The sequence below is a fragment of the Pan troglodytes genome, chromosome 19 (assembly GCF_028858775.2).
Source record: "Pan troglodytes isolate AG18354 chromosome 19, NHGRI_mPanTro3-v2.0_pri, whole genome shotgun sequence".
Taxonomy (NCBI): Eukaryota; Metazoa; Chordata; class Mammalia; order Primates; family Hominidae; genus Pan; species Pan troglodytes.
Window position 1 is genome coordinate 72,644,573 of NC_072417.2, and position 16,825 is coordinate 72,661,397.

The 16,825-nt window shown below is 41.5% G+C and overlaps 1 long non-coding RNA gene and 1 other non-coding gene across 8 annotated transcripts in view; both read right to left on the reverse strand.

The window, feature by feature from the left end:
- The window catches only part of LOC112206093 (uncharacterized), a 102,294-nt gene extending 100,571 nt beyond the window's left edge, over positions 1–1,723 (reverse strand). For 3 of the 7 annotated variants that reach the window (XR_002940288.2, XR_002940286.2, XR_002940287.2), the window contains exon 1: positions 1,180–1,720. This is a non-coding gene — a long non-coding RNA (uncharacterized LOC112206093). Of the gene's footprint in view, positions 1–1,179 lie in introns of all 7 variants that reach the window. The other 4 variants (XR_002940289.2, XR_008540327.1, XR_010153040.1 and 1 more) reach the window with 3 other exon arrangements.
- Positions 1,724–12,020: 10,297 nt separating this feature from the next.
- LOC112206217 (U4 spliceosomal RNA) lies at positions 12,021–12,161 on the reverse strand. Its single transcript, XR_002940402.1, has one exon. It is a non-coding gene; the product is annotated as a U4 spliceosomal RNA (small nuclear RNA).
- Between the last annotated feature and the right edge of the window lie 4,664 nt (positions 12,162–16,825).

Below are 16,825 nucleotides of genomic sequence, written 5' to 3' on the forward strand. Positions count from 1 at the left end.
ACTAACTATAGATAAGACAATATGGAGGGAGGAAAACCTCAGTGAAATTTAAGTTTCGCCCAATCACCTTACTAATGAAGCTCAATTCACAAGTCCCATAGTCTCAGACAGAGCTGTCAGTACATTCTTAGTTCTGTAGCCCCCTACATACAAGTGAGAAAGAAAGTTCTTATCATTAAAAAACAGAGACCAAAACAAATAAACAGGACAACAAAATGTAGAGGTATTGAGATAATGCAAGAAGTAAAATAAATAAATAATAAAACTGTTAAAGACGTCTTCAGAGAGATAAGAGAAGATACGCACTTATGAAATAATACAGAGCCCTTGGAAATTGAACATATAGCAGGAGCAAAAACTTTAATAAAGGAATTGGAAGATGAAATTGAAGACTCTTTTAGAAAGAAGAAAAAAAGACAAGAAAGTGGAAATTGAAGAGAAAAAAAATAAGGAACCTATTGGATCACCGCAGAATGTCCAATACCTGCCTATAATGTGAAATCCTGCATGGCAAGGATTTTGTATGTTTGATCATTGCGTAGAATAGAACCAGACACACAGTAGGCCATCAATAAATAATTCTGCAAGAAATCAATTTGCAGAGTGTAAGGATCCACTCAGAACAAGAATGGGGAAAGACTCATGCCAACACACACGATTGTGAAACTTCAGAACATCAGAGACAAAGGGATCTTCAAAGCTTCTGGAGAGGAGAAAAAACACATACTCAAGGATCAAGAGTCAGATTGGCTTTGAACTTTAGAATAGCAAAGTTGGAAACATTATATTCCAGTAAGGAGTCATCCTGCACTTTTTATACATTCTTTCAAATGTCCAGTGATACAGAGAAACCTTTTTCATTCACCCCCAGTGACAGAGCAATCTTGAATATCTTGCAAGATTACACCTTATTTGCAAGCACATATGTGAACTAAATTCTTTCAAAATATTGTCATCAAAAATGATTAGCAAAGCAAGTTAACGTCTAAAGCTTTGTGGCTTGATATTAACTCCTTGGTGCTCAATTAAAATAAAACCCATTTATTATTCAGTCTATTTTGTGTTCCTTCATTGCATGCAATTGCAACAAGTAGACATTGGAGGCAAAAAGTAAGATTACATAACACAAAATAGATTCTCAAATGTTCCTCCAACAAAGCAGAAACTAATAATGCTTACCTCTGGTCAGTATTCATGTGGTGACCAGGGTTAGTGGTACTGCCATGAGGCTCCATGTGGCTGGATTGTTGATATTTTCTGTCAACTGTCAGTGACAGAAACTCAACTCAGTCTAGTTTTAGCTCCTGGAAATGGGAAGTCCGAGGGGTGGGTCCTGCATCAGGCATAACTGGATCTAAGAGTGCAAATCATGTCATGGGATCTCTCCTTTTACCCTTCTCTTCACTGCTCTTCTGTTTTCTCTGTGTGGCTTCATTTCCAGGCAGGCCGTCCCCATGTGGAAGCAAAGATGGCCAGCAAACAGCTCAGGCTTACGTTTTCCTCATGGCTAGCAATTCAACTCTTGCTTTCCCAGCATTTGCATCCATCTTTGGAAAGAATTTAGATTATGTCACTTGCTCCCTCCTTGACCAATTGTGTGATAGGGAGAATTAGGCACTGTGATTGGGCTGCCTGGTTCATAAACTGATGAGATTTGTTTTAGGGCCAGATGGTTGGTATCTGTGGGGAGAGAAAGGATACAGAAGTTGGGAATCAAGCAGGTTCTGGATTTAAACCCATGTATCTGACAGACCCACCTAAATCCCATAGAGTGGGAGGGTGATAGCTTTCAAAAGAAGAGGATCAGAAAAGACTCCTCCCCATCCTCCTCCCCTCAAGATAACAGATGATCACTTACATGAGATTTTCCCTAGGAGTCAAAATTCTTCACGCTGTAAGATACTAAATAAAATGCAATCGTTTTAAGAAGAGCATACTTGAGAAAATTATCACCTTGAAGTGATGGAAGGCTTAATTAGAATTTAAAAAAAGAAAAAAACACAACCCACGGCATTATCCAAATTACTTGAGGTATAACATACAAACTCTTTGGTTTCTAGGAGATATGTAAATGATTCACTTGTATTTTTAATTTGTAAGTAAATGGTGCCAAGTTTCCAGACAGAAACTGAAGCCAAATCTTTATCCATGGAACTTCACAGTGAGAGGCACATCTTAGAGATGGATACAAATCAATAATACAAATTACCCTTATCTAAATGTGCCCCAATATTGTACCTCTTGTGCTCTGGTTATCATATTCCCACAGCTCTGGGTGTTTCAAATTAGATGTGGACTCTTCCACTTTTTTTTTTTTTTGAGAGAGAGGTTCTCACTCTGTTGACCAGGCTGGAGTGCAGTGGCATGATTACAGCCCACTGCACCATTGGCCTCCCAGGCTCGAGCGGTCCTCCCACTTCAGCCTCCAGAGCAGCTGGGACTACAAGCATGCGCCACCATGCCTGCCTAATTTTTTGTATTTTTGGTAGAAATGGGGTTTCGCCATGTTGCCTAGGCTGATCTCAAACTCCCGGGCTCAAGTGATCCACCCACCTCAGCCTCCCAAAGTGCTGGGATTACAGGTGTGAGCCATCACGCCTGGCCTCTTATTTTTTAAACATCTCCTTTATTGTACTTTATAGCTTCAGAATTGAGCTGATCAAAATACATGCTATTCAACTTGCATAGTAAAATCTTTCCTTGTGTCTGTCAGAACCTGCCTAACTCCTTACTTCTATATCCTTCATCTCCCAACAGATACCAAACTTCCAGCCCCTAAAACAAATCTCAGCCCCAGGAGGGCACTCATGTCCGTCATTCAGAGATTTGGCACACAAAGTCATACTCATTGCTAGGCTAGCTCTGACATGCTCCAATAACTGGACTTCCTACTTGTCTCCAAAACCAGGCTTTCTGGTAACCAGTTTTTGTAACTACATCCCTGTCTGTTCCCTGTGCCTGGATCCCTGACTTAGAAACCTACTGAGAACCACACTTTCTTTAGACCTGGAGGCCTGCCTTGTTCTTATCAGCCTCTATTCTTATCATACCTAGGGACAGAAGGTGTGCTCCACAACTTCAGCCTAAATATCTGACAGATAACTCTCCATATTTGGAGATTTATTCAGGGAAACACTTAACATCTACCACCTGAGACATTCCATCTTCTTTGTATTGAGACGACAGGTACTGACTTTTCTTTTCTTCCTTCCTTCCTCTTTCTTTATTTTTTCTTTTCTTTTCTTTTTTTTCTTTTTCTTTTTCTTTTTTTTGGAGACAGTGTCTTGCTCTGTCACCCAGGCTGGAGTGCAGTGGCGCGATCTCAGTTCACTGCAACCTCTGCCTCCCAGGTTCAAGCGATTCTCCTGCCTCAGCCTCCTGAGTAGCTGGGATTACAGGCGTGCAACACCACGCCCAGCTAATTTTTGTATTTTTAGTAGAGATGGGGTTTTGCCATGTTGGCCAGACTGGTCTCGAACTCCTGACCTCAGGGGATCCACCTGCCTCGGCCTCCCAAAGTGGTAGGGATACAGGCGTACAGGCATAAGCCACTGATCCTGGCTTTTTTTTTTTTTTTGCCAGAGTCGTGCTCTGTTGCCCAGGCCGCAGTGCAGTGACTCGATCTCAGCTCACTGCAGCCTTGACCTACCTGGGTTCAGGTTATCCTCCCACCTCAGCCTCCTGAGTAGCTAGGACCACAGGCTTGCACCACCACACCCGGCTAGTTTTTGTATTTTTTGTAGAGACAGGATTTCTCCATGTTGCCCAGGCTGTGGGTACTGACTTTTCTTGGACTGTTACCTAATGTCTCTTGCTGTACCTGCCCAAGGTAGATTTACCCCCTACCCCACCTGTGCCCATCGCTGTCCCTTTCCATGCCTGTTTTACCTTGGTGGAGGAACTCTCTTCCAGTTCTTGCCCTTCTCTACACCTCTGAGGAAAGCAAGATTATTTCCCATCCTGCTGCATTTTCTCAATAACGTGAGTTTCATTTCATGAAAAAAATTACTCTTTAGGCAGAGTATTTTAAGTGGATGCTGGGAGAGTAAAGCCAAGCTGGATTGTGTAATTTTTACACATCTTTTGTGTTGCTCTCATAAGACAATTTATATTTAACTTCCTTTATTATTCCAAATTTTGTCATTTTTGTCTCTTTAGCATCTTTTTCCTCCTCCCCACCCCCCCATCACCATTTTTTTTTTCGATACAGAATCTCACTCTCACACAGGCTGGAGTGCAGTGGCATGATCTCAGCTCACTGCAACCTCTGCCTCCCAGGTTGATTCTTGTGCCATAGCCTCTCAAGTAGCTGGGATTACAGGCACACACCACACGCTTGGCTTAATTTTGTATTTTTAGTAGAGACGGGGTTTCACCATGTTGGCCAGGCTAGTCTTGAACTCCTGGCCTCAAATAATCCACCTGTCTTGGCCTCCCAAAGTGCTGGGATTACAGGCATGAGCCACAGTGCCCAGCCCTTTTCGTCCCCGTATTTTGATAATTGAGTGCCCCTTACTATGTGGGAACTAACTCTTACCCATTTGATCCATAGATCTTCCCTAGGATTCGACGTGTACATGTTTGGAGAGAAAAGCTGAGGTACTTAGGCTATGATGTAGGCCTGGGCCTACTGGAGCTATCTTCCCCGACCTTTAAAGTCACCCTGAAGAAAGCTTGAAGGCACCAAGTAATCAGGGAATGAAGCCAAGCCAAGTAGAGATGACAAAGAAGAGGCAGAAAGTCATAATGACACATACAACCCTGTCCTTCCCAGTAGGTGAGCCAATAAACCACTTTTTTTTTTTTTTTTGCTTTGCTTAAGCTACTTTGAGTTGAATTTTTGTCCTTATAATGAAGAGTCCCAACTAATATAGCCCTGTATTTCAAGAAATTCACATATCTGGCCAGGCACAGTGGCTCACATCTGTAATCCCAGCACTTTGGGAGGCCTAGGTGGGTGGATCACCTGAGGTCAGTAGTTCGAGACCAGCCTGACCAATATGGTGAAACCCCATCTCTACTTAAAATACAAAAATTAGCCAGGTGTGGTGGGGTGCACCTGTAGTCTGAGCTACTTGGGAGGCTGAGACAGGAGAATTGTTTTAACCTGGGAGGCAGAGGTTGCAGTGATCCAAGATATCATCACTGAACTCCAGCCTGGGCGACAGAGTGAGAGTCCATCAAAGAAAGAAAGAAAGAGGGAGAGAGAAGGGAGGGAGGGAGGGAAATTCACATATCTAACCAAAATCCACATGTTAGAGGTCTGAGGGCTAAGCTCTTCTTTTTTCTTTCCCTTCAAGCTCTATCCCACCCCTCCGAAAGCAGATCTGGGGAGGGTTTCCTTGTAACTTGTGTTGAAGCAATGTGGCTTAAGTCCAAAGCTGAAGTAGGGCTTTCACTAATTCTATTCACATCCAGGCTTTCCAGTCTATCTTTAGAAAAAGTTGGCTCTGCCAGGAAGACACTCCTTAAGCCAGTGGTGCATAGGATCAAGATCTGTTTCATAAACCCTGGCACTGCAGAAGAGATAGCATAGCAAGCATATGTGAGAGAGCAAACCCCCTTTTCAGTGCATGGCTCCTGGTTCCTGCTTCTAATGGCTTGTCTCGATGTCAGCAATCAGGTAAGTCACTCATCTTTCCCTAAAGGAAGAGCAGGCACGGATAGTGCAGTGTGGACCCCCCAGGGAGTCTATTTCTACAAGTCTCCTTTTTGTCTGTGGATATGGAAATATTAAGGAGAGTCACTCCCTCTGCCTCCCCATTTCTTGGGTTCTGATCCTCTTTTCTCTGGTAATAGCACCTCATCCTAGTTCTTCCCATACTACTCTTAGTACTGTACCTCGAAGGGTTGGTTTGAAGAGAAAACCCATCAGAATGGACCAATCAGAACCCATCTCTGAACTTTCTGCATCAATTTCAACTTTCTGTGTTGGCTTCCTCAGGTAATACCATCTTCAAAGTCACTTTCCTTTCCTAAGGGCCTCTGTAAAGCTGTTTCCCTGTGAAATGTGTTTCCTTATCATCTCACTTGAGTAGCTTTTTTTGTCTCCCTTTAGACCTCAACTTAAATATGACTTCTGCAACTCAAATTTACCCCTTCAGAGAGGTCTTCCCAGTCCGTTCTATTTAAACCAGGACTTCCATTGTGATTCTCCAACTTAACCCTTTGTTTGTTTCACAACTGAAAGGAACAATTACTATGTTCTAAGTATGGACAGACATAAGGAAATGAAACGTATTTGCTGCTAAAAATTGAGATGAATAAGTACATTGAACCATCTTGTAAAACTACATTTTAAAATATTCAATAGGAGAAAAATTGTTCCAAACTTGGACTGGGATGGAATATTTTTTGGAATATAATTCACAAGCTCCTTCTGGGAAGAGAATTGCATTCCTGATAAAATACTTAAGGAATTTTTCTGAACTTTAAATTACGACTTGTTCTGGGAAAACCAATCACCTGGCCATTTAACTAAGTAGAGTGACCTTAAACATTCTTTTGTATCTAATCTAAAAGTGATTAACCTTTCTGTTTTCCTATAAAATATTTCTGCCAAGAGTGAATCTTTGGATTGGTCTGCTAGAGGCCTTTTCCTTGCAGTCAGATTGTAATAAAACATTGCAATTTGCTTATAACTAAATTGTCTGAAAAGTTTTGCTTTTTTATTTTTTAATTTTTATTTATTTTTGAGACAAAGTTTCATTTTTTTTTTATTTTTTTATATGTATATTTTTTGAGACAGAGTCTCGCTCTGTCGTCCAGGCTGGAGTGCAACGGCACTGTCTCGCTCACTGCAAGCTCCGCCTCCTGGGTGGTTGATGCCATTCTCCTGCCTCAGCCTCTCAAGTAGCTGGGACTACAGGTGCCCGCCACCACGCCCAGCTAATTTTTGTATTTTTAGTAGAGACGGGGTTTCACCGCGTTAGCCAGGATGGTCTCGGTCTCCTGACCTCGTGATCCGCCCACCTCGGCCTCCCAAAGTGCTGGGATTACAGGCGTGAGCCACCGCCGAGAGACAGAGTTTCATTCTTGTTGCTCAGGCTGGAGTGCAATGGCACGGTTTCAGCTCACTGCAACCTCTGCCTCCTGGGTTCGCGCGATTCTCCTGCCTCAGCCTCCTAAGTAGCTGGGACTACAGGCGCCCACCGCCATGCCTGGCTGATTTTTGTATTTTTAGTAGAAACGGGATTTCACCAAGTTGGTCAGGCTCCTGACCTCCGGTGTGCCACCCGCCTCAGCCTCCCAAAGTGCTGCGATTACAGGTGTAAGCCACCACACCCGGCCAGTTTTGCTTTTTAAAAAATAACAACAACAACAACAACAACATACATTATAGTATCTTTAGACACTATATTTATTCATAACTTCTTTTGGGTCTTGTCCTCACACTAGACTATATAGTTTTAAACTGTAAGCTACAATAGGACAGCAAGCAGGTTTGTATTACTTGGTGTTTATCCCTAGGAACAACTTAGCACAGTACCTGGCAAACAGTAGGAGCTGCAGTGATATTTATTAAGCTGATGAGTAATAAGTGAATGAATGAAATTTAAATGTGTGCACATTTGCAGACTAGATGAATTTAAACACAAATGAGTGTGCATCTCCTCTTTGTCTGTGACAAATAAACATGAAAGAATGGAGTCCTTCCTTTCCCCTCTCTGATCTGTAATGTGAACGTACCTGAGCCTCCTCGGCACTCTGTGATTCCCTAGGAAGGCCACTCTCAAATGTCATCTCATCCAAACAATGCAAATCCCACTACAAAAATACTGGAGAGTAATGTTTTTACTGAAGGTTTCAAGGGAAACAGAAGAGGAAGTTATGAAATACACTACTACCAGCACCTTTTAAATTTTTACCTGAGGCTGGGTGCGATGGCTCATGCCTGTAACACCAGCTCTTTGGGAGGCCGAGGCAGGCGGATCACCTGAGGTCGGGAGTTGGAGACCAGCCTGACCAACATGGAGAAACCCCGTCTCTACTAAAAATACAAAAAATTAGCTGTGCGTGGTGGCACATGCCTGTAATCCCAGCTACTCGGGAGGCTGAGGCAGGAGAATCGCTTGAACCTTGGAGGTGGAGATTGCAGTGAGCCGAGGTTGCGCCACTGCACTCCAGCCTGGGCAATAAGAGTGAAACTCCGTCTCAAAACAAACACACAAACAAACAATTCTTACCTGAAGCATTTCTCTCTCCCTAGAGAGAGAGAGCCACACACCTCTCTTTTTTTTTTTTTTTTTTTTTTGAGATGGAATCTCACTCTGTCACCCAGCCTGGAGTGCAGTGGCACAATCTCAGCTCCCTGCAACCCCTGTCTCCTGGGCGCAAATGATCCTCCTACCTCAGCCTCCTGAGTAGCTGGGAGCACAGATGCGTACCACTATGCCCAGCTAAATTTGTATTTGTTGTACAGATGGGGTTTCATCATGTTGCCCAGGCTGGTCTCGAACTCCTGAACTTAAGTGATCTGCCCACCTTAACCTCCTAAAGTGCTGGGATTACAGGTGTGAGCCACCACGCCCGGCCTCTCTCTTCTTTCTCTCAAATCTGTTCAGCCTCCCCCCCGGTCTTTGACCCTCGTACTTCCTCTCTTCCTCTTCCTCTTTTTCCCTGTTATCTTCCCCTGTAAGTCTCTTCCCTTTTCTGAAGTGAAACAAGTGACCCCCTTTTGGGTTCTTCAGTTTGCATCTCTACCTCCCCAGTAACTACTCTAAAGAAAAGCTTTTCTCCAGGATACACAATTAATAGAATATGGGAGACAGGAAGGGATGACAAATAATCATTTTTCTTTTTCTTTTTCATATTCCTTCTGTCTGAGATTACACAAAGTGGGGCGGAGGATTAATTCAGTGCGTAAAACAGTAGTGCATTTAGCTCAAAACAATAGAAAATATACCAAAAAGGCTGGGTGTGGTGGCTCACCCCTGAAATTCCAGCACTTTGGGAGGCCAAGGTGGGTGAAGCACTTGAGCCCAGGAGTTGAGACCAGCCTGGGCAACATGGCAAAACCCCGTCTCTCCAGAAAAATTAATTAAAGAAAAAAATAGCCAGGCATGGTGGTGTGTGCTTGTAGTCCCAGCTACTTGGGAGGCTGAGGTGGGAGGATCACCTGGGCTCAGTTAGTCGAAGCTACAGTGAACCTTGGTTGTGCCACTGCACTCCAGCCAGGGTGACAGAGCAAGACCCTGTCTCAAAAAACAAAACAAAATGATATATATAGTTTTGTTTTATATGTATAATTTATAAATGTATATATTTATAAGCATGTGTGTGTATACATATATATATATATATATACACCAAAATATGAAGCCTGTACTCATATACCAAAATATGAAGCCTGTACTCATATACCAAAATACGAAGCCTGTACTCAAGAGGTCTGCAGGGACAGTCCTGTGTAATTAGACAGATTGTCCTTTAGGGGCACTAAAAGTATTAAATGATTTGCCTTGGCTTTCATTTGTGCCAAACTTGCTAGTTATGTAATTGACAACTCAACTTGTTAAGGCTTCTCTGTGTAACTTCTAAAAGAATGCATTTGTCTACCTAAAGAAAGAAACTGAGGCAAAATTAATATAGTTTATTTGGGCCAAGGTTGAGGACTGCAGCCTGGAAACACTTCCTAGTTATGTTGGAAAGTGCTCCAGAGAATAAAGGAGAGGCTTACGTTTTTATTTTTTTAATTTTAATTTAATTTTATTTATTTATTTATTTTTTGAGACGGAGTTTCGTTGTTGTTGCCCAGGCTGGAGTGCAATGGCGTGATCTCTGGCTCACCGCAACCTCCACCTCCTGGGTTCAAGTAATTCTCCTGCCTCAGCCTCCCGAGCAGCTGGGATTACAGGCCTGTGCCACCACACCCGGCTAATTTTGTATTTTTAGTAGAGACGGGGTTTCTCCATGTTGGTCAAGGTGGTCTCGAACTCCCAACCTCAGTTGATCTGCCCGCCTCAGTCTCCCAAAGTGCTGGGATTACAGGAGTAAGCCACTGAGCCTGGCTGAGGCTTACGTTTTTAAAGAAAAAATAATGAATCAGGAGAGGGGGTGATTACAGAAGTCGTTTGTGAGGGATTTTCTTTTATTTTTATTTTTATTTTTTATTTTTTGGAGACAGAGTCTTGCTCTGTTTCCCAGACTGGAGTGCAGTGGCGCAATCTCGGCTCACTGCTACCTTGTGAGGAATTTTCATTGGTTTACAGAAATAATATTGATTAACGATTGGCAATATACATTGCTGAACTATAGAGTATGAGTTATGGTGTCCAGAGTATGGCATTGTTGGGTTTATTTATAGCTACTTGGGGTCAGTAAATCTAGAGCCCACATAGCAAGTAGCTTCATGAAGTGATTACCTAGCTCAAGGGGGAGTGAAGCGTGACTCTTGTTACATTTCAATGCTCTGGGCCTGATAATTTAAAGCGGGGCTTGCATTTCTCAGATAAAAAGTTTCTTTTCTTTCTCACGTTGCAGATACCATCTGTATGACTTTTTTTTTTTTTTTTTTTTTTTTTTTTGAGGCGGCGTCTTGCTGTTGTCGCCCAGCCTGGAGTGCAGCGGCACGATCTCGGCTCACTGCAACCTCTGCCCCCTGGGTTCAAGCAATTCTCCTGCCTCAGACTCCCTAGTATCTGGGATTACAGGCACCCGCCACCACGCCAAGCTAATTTTTGTATTTTTAATAGAGACAGGATTTTGCCATGTTGGCCAGGCTGGTCTCGAACTCCTGACCTCAAGTCATCTGCCTGCCTCGGCCTCCCAAAGTGCTGAGATTACAGGCATGAGCCACTGTGCTCAGCCCATCTGTATGATTTTTTAAGTCACTTAATGCTCTCTCATTTAAGGAGTCTTTTATTGCCTTCCAGATGCAACCTTTCTTCATTAAAAAAAATAGCCTGGGCAACGTAGTGAAACTCCATCTCTACAAAAACATACAAAAATTAGCCCAGCATGGTGGCGGGCACCTGTAGTTCCAGCTACTCAGGAGGCTGAGGTGGGAGAATCGCTTAAGCCCAGGAGGCAGAGGTTACAGTGAGCCAAGATCACTCCACTGCACTCCAGCATAGGTGAAAGAGTGAGACCCCATTTCAAAAACAAATAAATCAAAATTAAAATAAAAAATATATTGCTAAATTCTTCATTGGACAAGGATGCAATAGACTTCTTGCAGGCCTTCTTTTTGCCAGTGTGGGCTGCCAATTATATGAATATAGGTCTAAGGATGCTAGAGAAGGAATTTTCAGCATTATACCATTCAAGCAAATGTTCAATGTCCAACCAAATAGCTAATTCTATATGGGACAAAAATAGATGGAAATGTGTTGTTTGTAGTTCAGCTTGTGCTTGCTTTTTTTTTAAACTTAGCAAAGAACTGATTTCATTTTTATATCCTGCTCTATTCTCTACAGTGACTTAAAAACACAATATAGAAACTTTAAAAATAGAATTTGTTATTCCCAGTGGCCCAAAAGGGATATTTAAAAGAGCCTAAAAGCAAAATATAATGTAATTCATTGTAGTGCTGCTTTTAGTGTAACTTGGGGCTTTTAAAAAAAGATGCATACTGGTTTTTTTTCTGATTATAAAATACGTCTATTGTGAAAAATTGTTTAAACTCATGAAATAAAAATCATCAGTAATCCCCAAACCAAAGATAATCCCTACTGACATTTTGGGATATTTCCTTTCACCTTTTTTTCTAGGGACAGGGCCAGTTACAAGAGCGTACAACCTGTGCGGTCACGCAGGGCCCCTATTCAGAAGGGTCCCACACTTGATTTGAGGTTCTGTTGTTGCTTTCTTAAAATTCTTAATAATTTTGAACTGCATTTCCATTTTGCACTGGGCCCTGCAAATTACACAGCCAGTTCTGTCTACAGATGATGCACATGCACATACTAATTATATATATAATAACATATATGTAAGATATATTATATAATATGTACATATGTTTAATCTGTGTCATTAAAATTCTTTGTAAATGTTATTTTTTTCTTTTTTTTGTTCAGTCTCCATAGAGACTGTCAAAAATTGCGAATGCCAACTATATTTCAAGTCATTATGGAGGGGTATTGGGAAAAGTTTTCAATTAGCAGTAATCGCACCTTGGATAAACCTCATTGGCTACGATACTGCCACTGCACAAAGCTGTAAATGTTATTTTTACCACATACTATTTCATCATATGGAAACATAATCATTTATTTAACTATGTCCCTATTTTGTTTTAAATTTTAAATTTTTTAAATTTTGTTTTAAATTGTGTACTGTTATAAATAATGATAAGAAACATCTTTTTACGTTAATTAAAAATAGATTTCTGACTATTTCCTTAAAATAACATCCCAGACATAAAACTGAAGGGATAAAAGGATATGAACATTGTTGGACCTTTGTATTTAAATTGCCAGATAGCATTCCAGAAATATTAATATTATCAGCAGAAAGTAAGAAATTCTCTTTTCATACTCTTGGTGGCAAAGAATATTATAATTTTAAAATATTTGGTAAATGAGCAAGTCAAAATATTATCCAATTACTTTAATTTCCATTTATTTGACTACCAGTAAAGAAGGTTTTAAAATATACATTTTATTAGTCATTTTTATTTCTTCTTGAAATTGTCCTTAGACTCTAAACTCCTCAACATGATTTTTAAGGCACTTGGTGTCCTACCACTCTGGGTTTATCTTCTACCACTCCTCTCCTTCCCATTCCCCACCCTATTCTAAGCTCTAGCCATACTTAATTTTATTTAATATCTACAATTTGTCATGCTTTCTCTTGCTTCTGGCACTGTAAACATTCTACATACTATTTCTGGATGTCTTTTTCAATATCTCTTCTCTGGTTAATTTCTATTTGTCCTTCAGGTCTCAGCTTAAACATCACTTCCCCAGAAAGCCTCCCCCACCCCCAGATTAGGTTGAGTGCCCTGCTAGGAGCTCCCAAATCATCCTGTCTCCTTCTCCTTCTTCTCCTTCTTCTCCTTCTCCTCCTCCTCCTCCTTCTTCTTCTTCCCTTTCTTCTTCTTTCCTTTCTTTTCTTTTTCCTCCTCTTCCTTCTTCTTTCTCCTTCTTCTTGTTCTTCTTCTTTCTTCTTCCCCTTCTCCTTCTTCTAGTACATATTTAATTTTGAAATGATTTTAGATTTAAAGAAGAGCTACGAAGATGGTACACAGAGTTCCCATGTACCCTTCATCCAGCTTCCCCAGTGTTAACATGTTACATAACCATGGTACCATGATCAAAACTAAGTTATGAACACAGTTATGATACTATTAACTACAGACTTTATTCAGATTTCACTAATTTTTTTCACTAATGTCCCTTTTCTGTTCTAGGATCTAATCCTGGATAGCATATTGCATTTAGTTATCCTGTCTCCTTAGTCTCCTGTACTTCATATCTTATAGTGCTTAATGTATTTTATTATAATTTCCTCCCATTCTAGAATATAAGCTCTGTGAGAGTAAGGGCTGTTTTTTAAATTTTTCATTTATTTTTATTTTTAACCATTGCAACCTCAGTTCTTATAGTCGTACAGTGTCCATAGTAAGCAGGTGGTTTATATGACTGAATAGAAAGCAGAATTTTTCCTTAAAGAGTTTCTCAGAAAAGAGGGCAACACCTTCCATTTAAGTTCTTACGAAATATCCTATATTATGTTACGTTCTCTCAATTTTTTTATTTAGAGAAATAAAGTACTGTTCAAGGAACACACATTAGCCTGAAAGGACCTCATAGAATGCATGGATGCTTGTAGAGAGCATCTATTGGAATCAGTAAAAAACGGAGACAAAGACATTTAAAAACCTTTAATAATCTGTGTTTTGGGGGCTGTGACCTCACAGAGGAAAGGGCTGGATGTCCTTGTAAACAGGTTTGTTTGTTTGTTTGGTTGGTTGGTTGGTTGGTTGGGTTTTTTTGAGACGGAGTTTTGCTCTTGTTGCCCAGGCTGGAGTTCAATGGTGCGATCTCGGCTCACTACAACCTCCACCTCCCAGGTTCAAGCAATTCTCCTGCCTCAGCCTCCCAAGTAGCTGGGATTACAGGCATGTGCCGCCATGCCCAGTTAATTTTGTATTTTTAGTAGAGATGGTTTTCACTATGTTGATCAGGCTGGTCTTGAACTCCTGACCTCAGGTGATCCCCCCATCTCGGCCTCCCAAAGTGCTGGGATTACCAGCGTGAGCCACCATGCCCAGCCGTAAACAAGTTTTAAAAGTAGATGGGGAGCCAGGCATGGTGGCTCATGCCTGTAATCACAGCATTTTGGGAGGCCAAGGCTGGCAGATCACTTGAGGCCGGGAGTTTGAGACCAGCCTGGTGAACATGGCGAATCCTCATCTCTACTAAAAATACAAAAATTAGCTGGGCGTGGCATGTGCCTGTAGTCCCAGCTACTCAGGAGGCTGAGGCACGAGAACCACTTGAACACGGGAAGCGGAGGTTGCAGTAAGCCAAGATCGTGCCACTGCACTCTAGCCTGGGAGCCTCAAAAACAAACAAAACAACAACAACAAACACAAAGTAAATGGGGGAATGGTGGGAAAGAGATGGAGGCTGAAGAACAATGCTGATCATAAAGTTCACTTCAAAAGCAATTCTGCTAAGTGGCTTACTTCCCTGGTCAAAGCAACTGTTATCTCTTGCCTGAAACTACTGCAACAGCCTTCTAAATGGTGTCTCTGAACCCCTCCTATCCATCTACAATCTTCTGTCCATGAACATCCAGAGTGATCTTTTCTTTTTCTTTTTTTTTTTTTTTTTGAGGCAGAGTCTCGCTCTGTCGCCCAGGCTGGAGTGCAGTGGCGCGATCTCGGCTCACTGCAAGCTCCGCCTCCCGGGTTCACACCATTCTCCTGCCTCAGCCTCCCGAGTAGCTGGGACTACAGGCGCCTGCCACCACGCCCACCTAATTTTTTGTATTTTTAGTAGAGACGGGGTTTCACTGTTTTAGCCGGGATGGTCTCGATCTCCTGACCTCGTGATCTGCCCACCTCGGCCTCCCAAAGTGCTAGGATTACAGGCGTGAGCCACCACGCCCAGCCAGAGTGATCATTTCAAAATTCAAATCTCCTACTTAAAAACCTGTAATAGATTTGCAACTGATCTTTGAATAAAAATCAAAATTACTAATGACTTTTTAAAAAACCTTGAATCCTTAGTCTCTCTCTTTCTCTTTTTTTTTTTTTTTTTTTTTTGAGACAGGGTCTTGCTCTGTTGCCCAGGTTGGAGTTCAGTAGTGCAATCATGGCCCACTGCTGCCTTGATCTCCTGGGCTCCAGCAATCTTCACACCTCAGCCTCCTGAGTAGCTGGGACTACGGGCATGCACCCCATGCCTGGATGATTTTTAAAAATTTTTTTGTAGAGAAGAAGTCTCATTATGTTGCTCAGGCTGGTCTCAAACTCCTGAAGTCAAGCGATTCCCCTGACCCGGCTTCCCAAAGTGCTACGATTATAGGCATGAGCCACAGCACCGTCTCAAGCTTTCCTTAATGGCCTTTGTTAGAATTATAGTTATAACTATAAACTCTGTAAGGGCAAGATACACGTTAATTTTTGCTCACCTTTGTCTTTCCAACAGCTAGCAAAGTACCTGGCACAGGTAATTTGTAAGCACTTATGATTATTTGAATACATGAACAAATGAGATCCGTCATTGGGAAATGAATTATCTACCCAGTGGTCTGAGAGAGTAAGCTTTAATATTTGTACTTTTTGGCTTCTGGAACTCCAAACTTTACTCTGAGCCCTGGCATCATGAGAATTGATCATCCAGTTTGGTTAAGACCATTCAGCTCTACCATTCTGGAATCCAATACCTGTTCAGCTTACATGATGCCTTATTTGAAGATATTCATTTCTAGGTGTCCACATCAAACAGGTCATCAATGACTGACATCTGCTGTCTGATTCTCTGAAAAGTCCTTCATCTCCACCTAAGAGAGCAACCTGATATTTACCATATGAGAATTCTTCCCCTCAGCTCTCTTGGTCACCAACGATATGGGTCGTTTGTAGGTTCTCCAAGTTCTTCTCATGGTTAAGGGCATTTCAGGTGCCCTGCTTGGAAATGATAGCTCAGTTTCTAGTATTTGTAGAGAAGGAACATAAAACTTGGTGCAGCACATACTTCAAGAAATCTTGGAGAATTAAGTGTTGCTTCTCAGTATCTCACTCCAGTACAGAACTCCAGTTCTGTAGCTTTACACCTCATGTTATAAGCATGAAGAGTAACTTAGAGTTATCAGGCGGCTTCATCAGTTATATAGAAAAAAAGGTATATTTTCCTTCTGTATAACTGATAGAATCCAGCTCTCTGTAGTATGTACTTTCTATAATCTGTTTGTGGAGTAAAGCTGAGTTAATAGCAATTGTATCTCACACAGATACATTGCTCTGTGTCATGTGTCTTGCCTATTACTTCCTTGGAGAAAGTTATGAAAAGTTGTGTCCCGTACAGAGACGCCACGATGCTCTACATCTTCCATGCTACTTCCTTACTCCCTGGTCACAGGCCTAACTCAGAGTTCTAATCCTACTGAACACTTCATTGTCTAAATGCCCCATTTACATCTTCTTCCTCTCTCCCCGAAGGCTTTCATAGATTGTGTATTCAAAAGATCACTGAATCAAAAAGAAAATCACCATTCTTTATTTTTTTTCCTGGCACTTATAATCATCCAACATAATACACATATTTTGTTTACATTGTTTATTGTGATTCCCTTCACTAAAATGTATGCTTCAGGGATCCAGGAATGTCTGTCTGTTTTATTCGCAGTAGTAGTATTAGCACTTAGTATA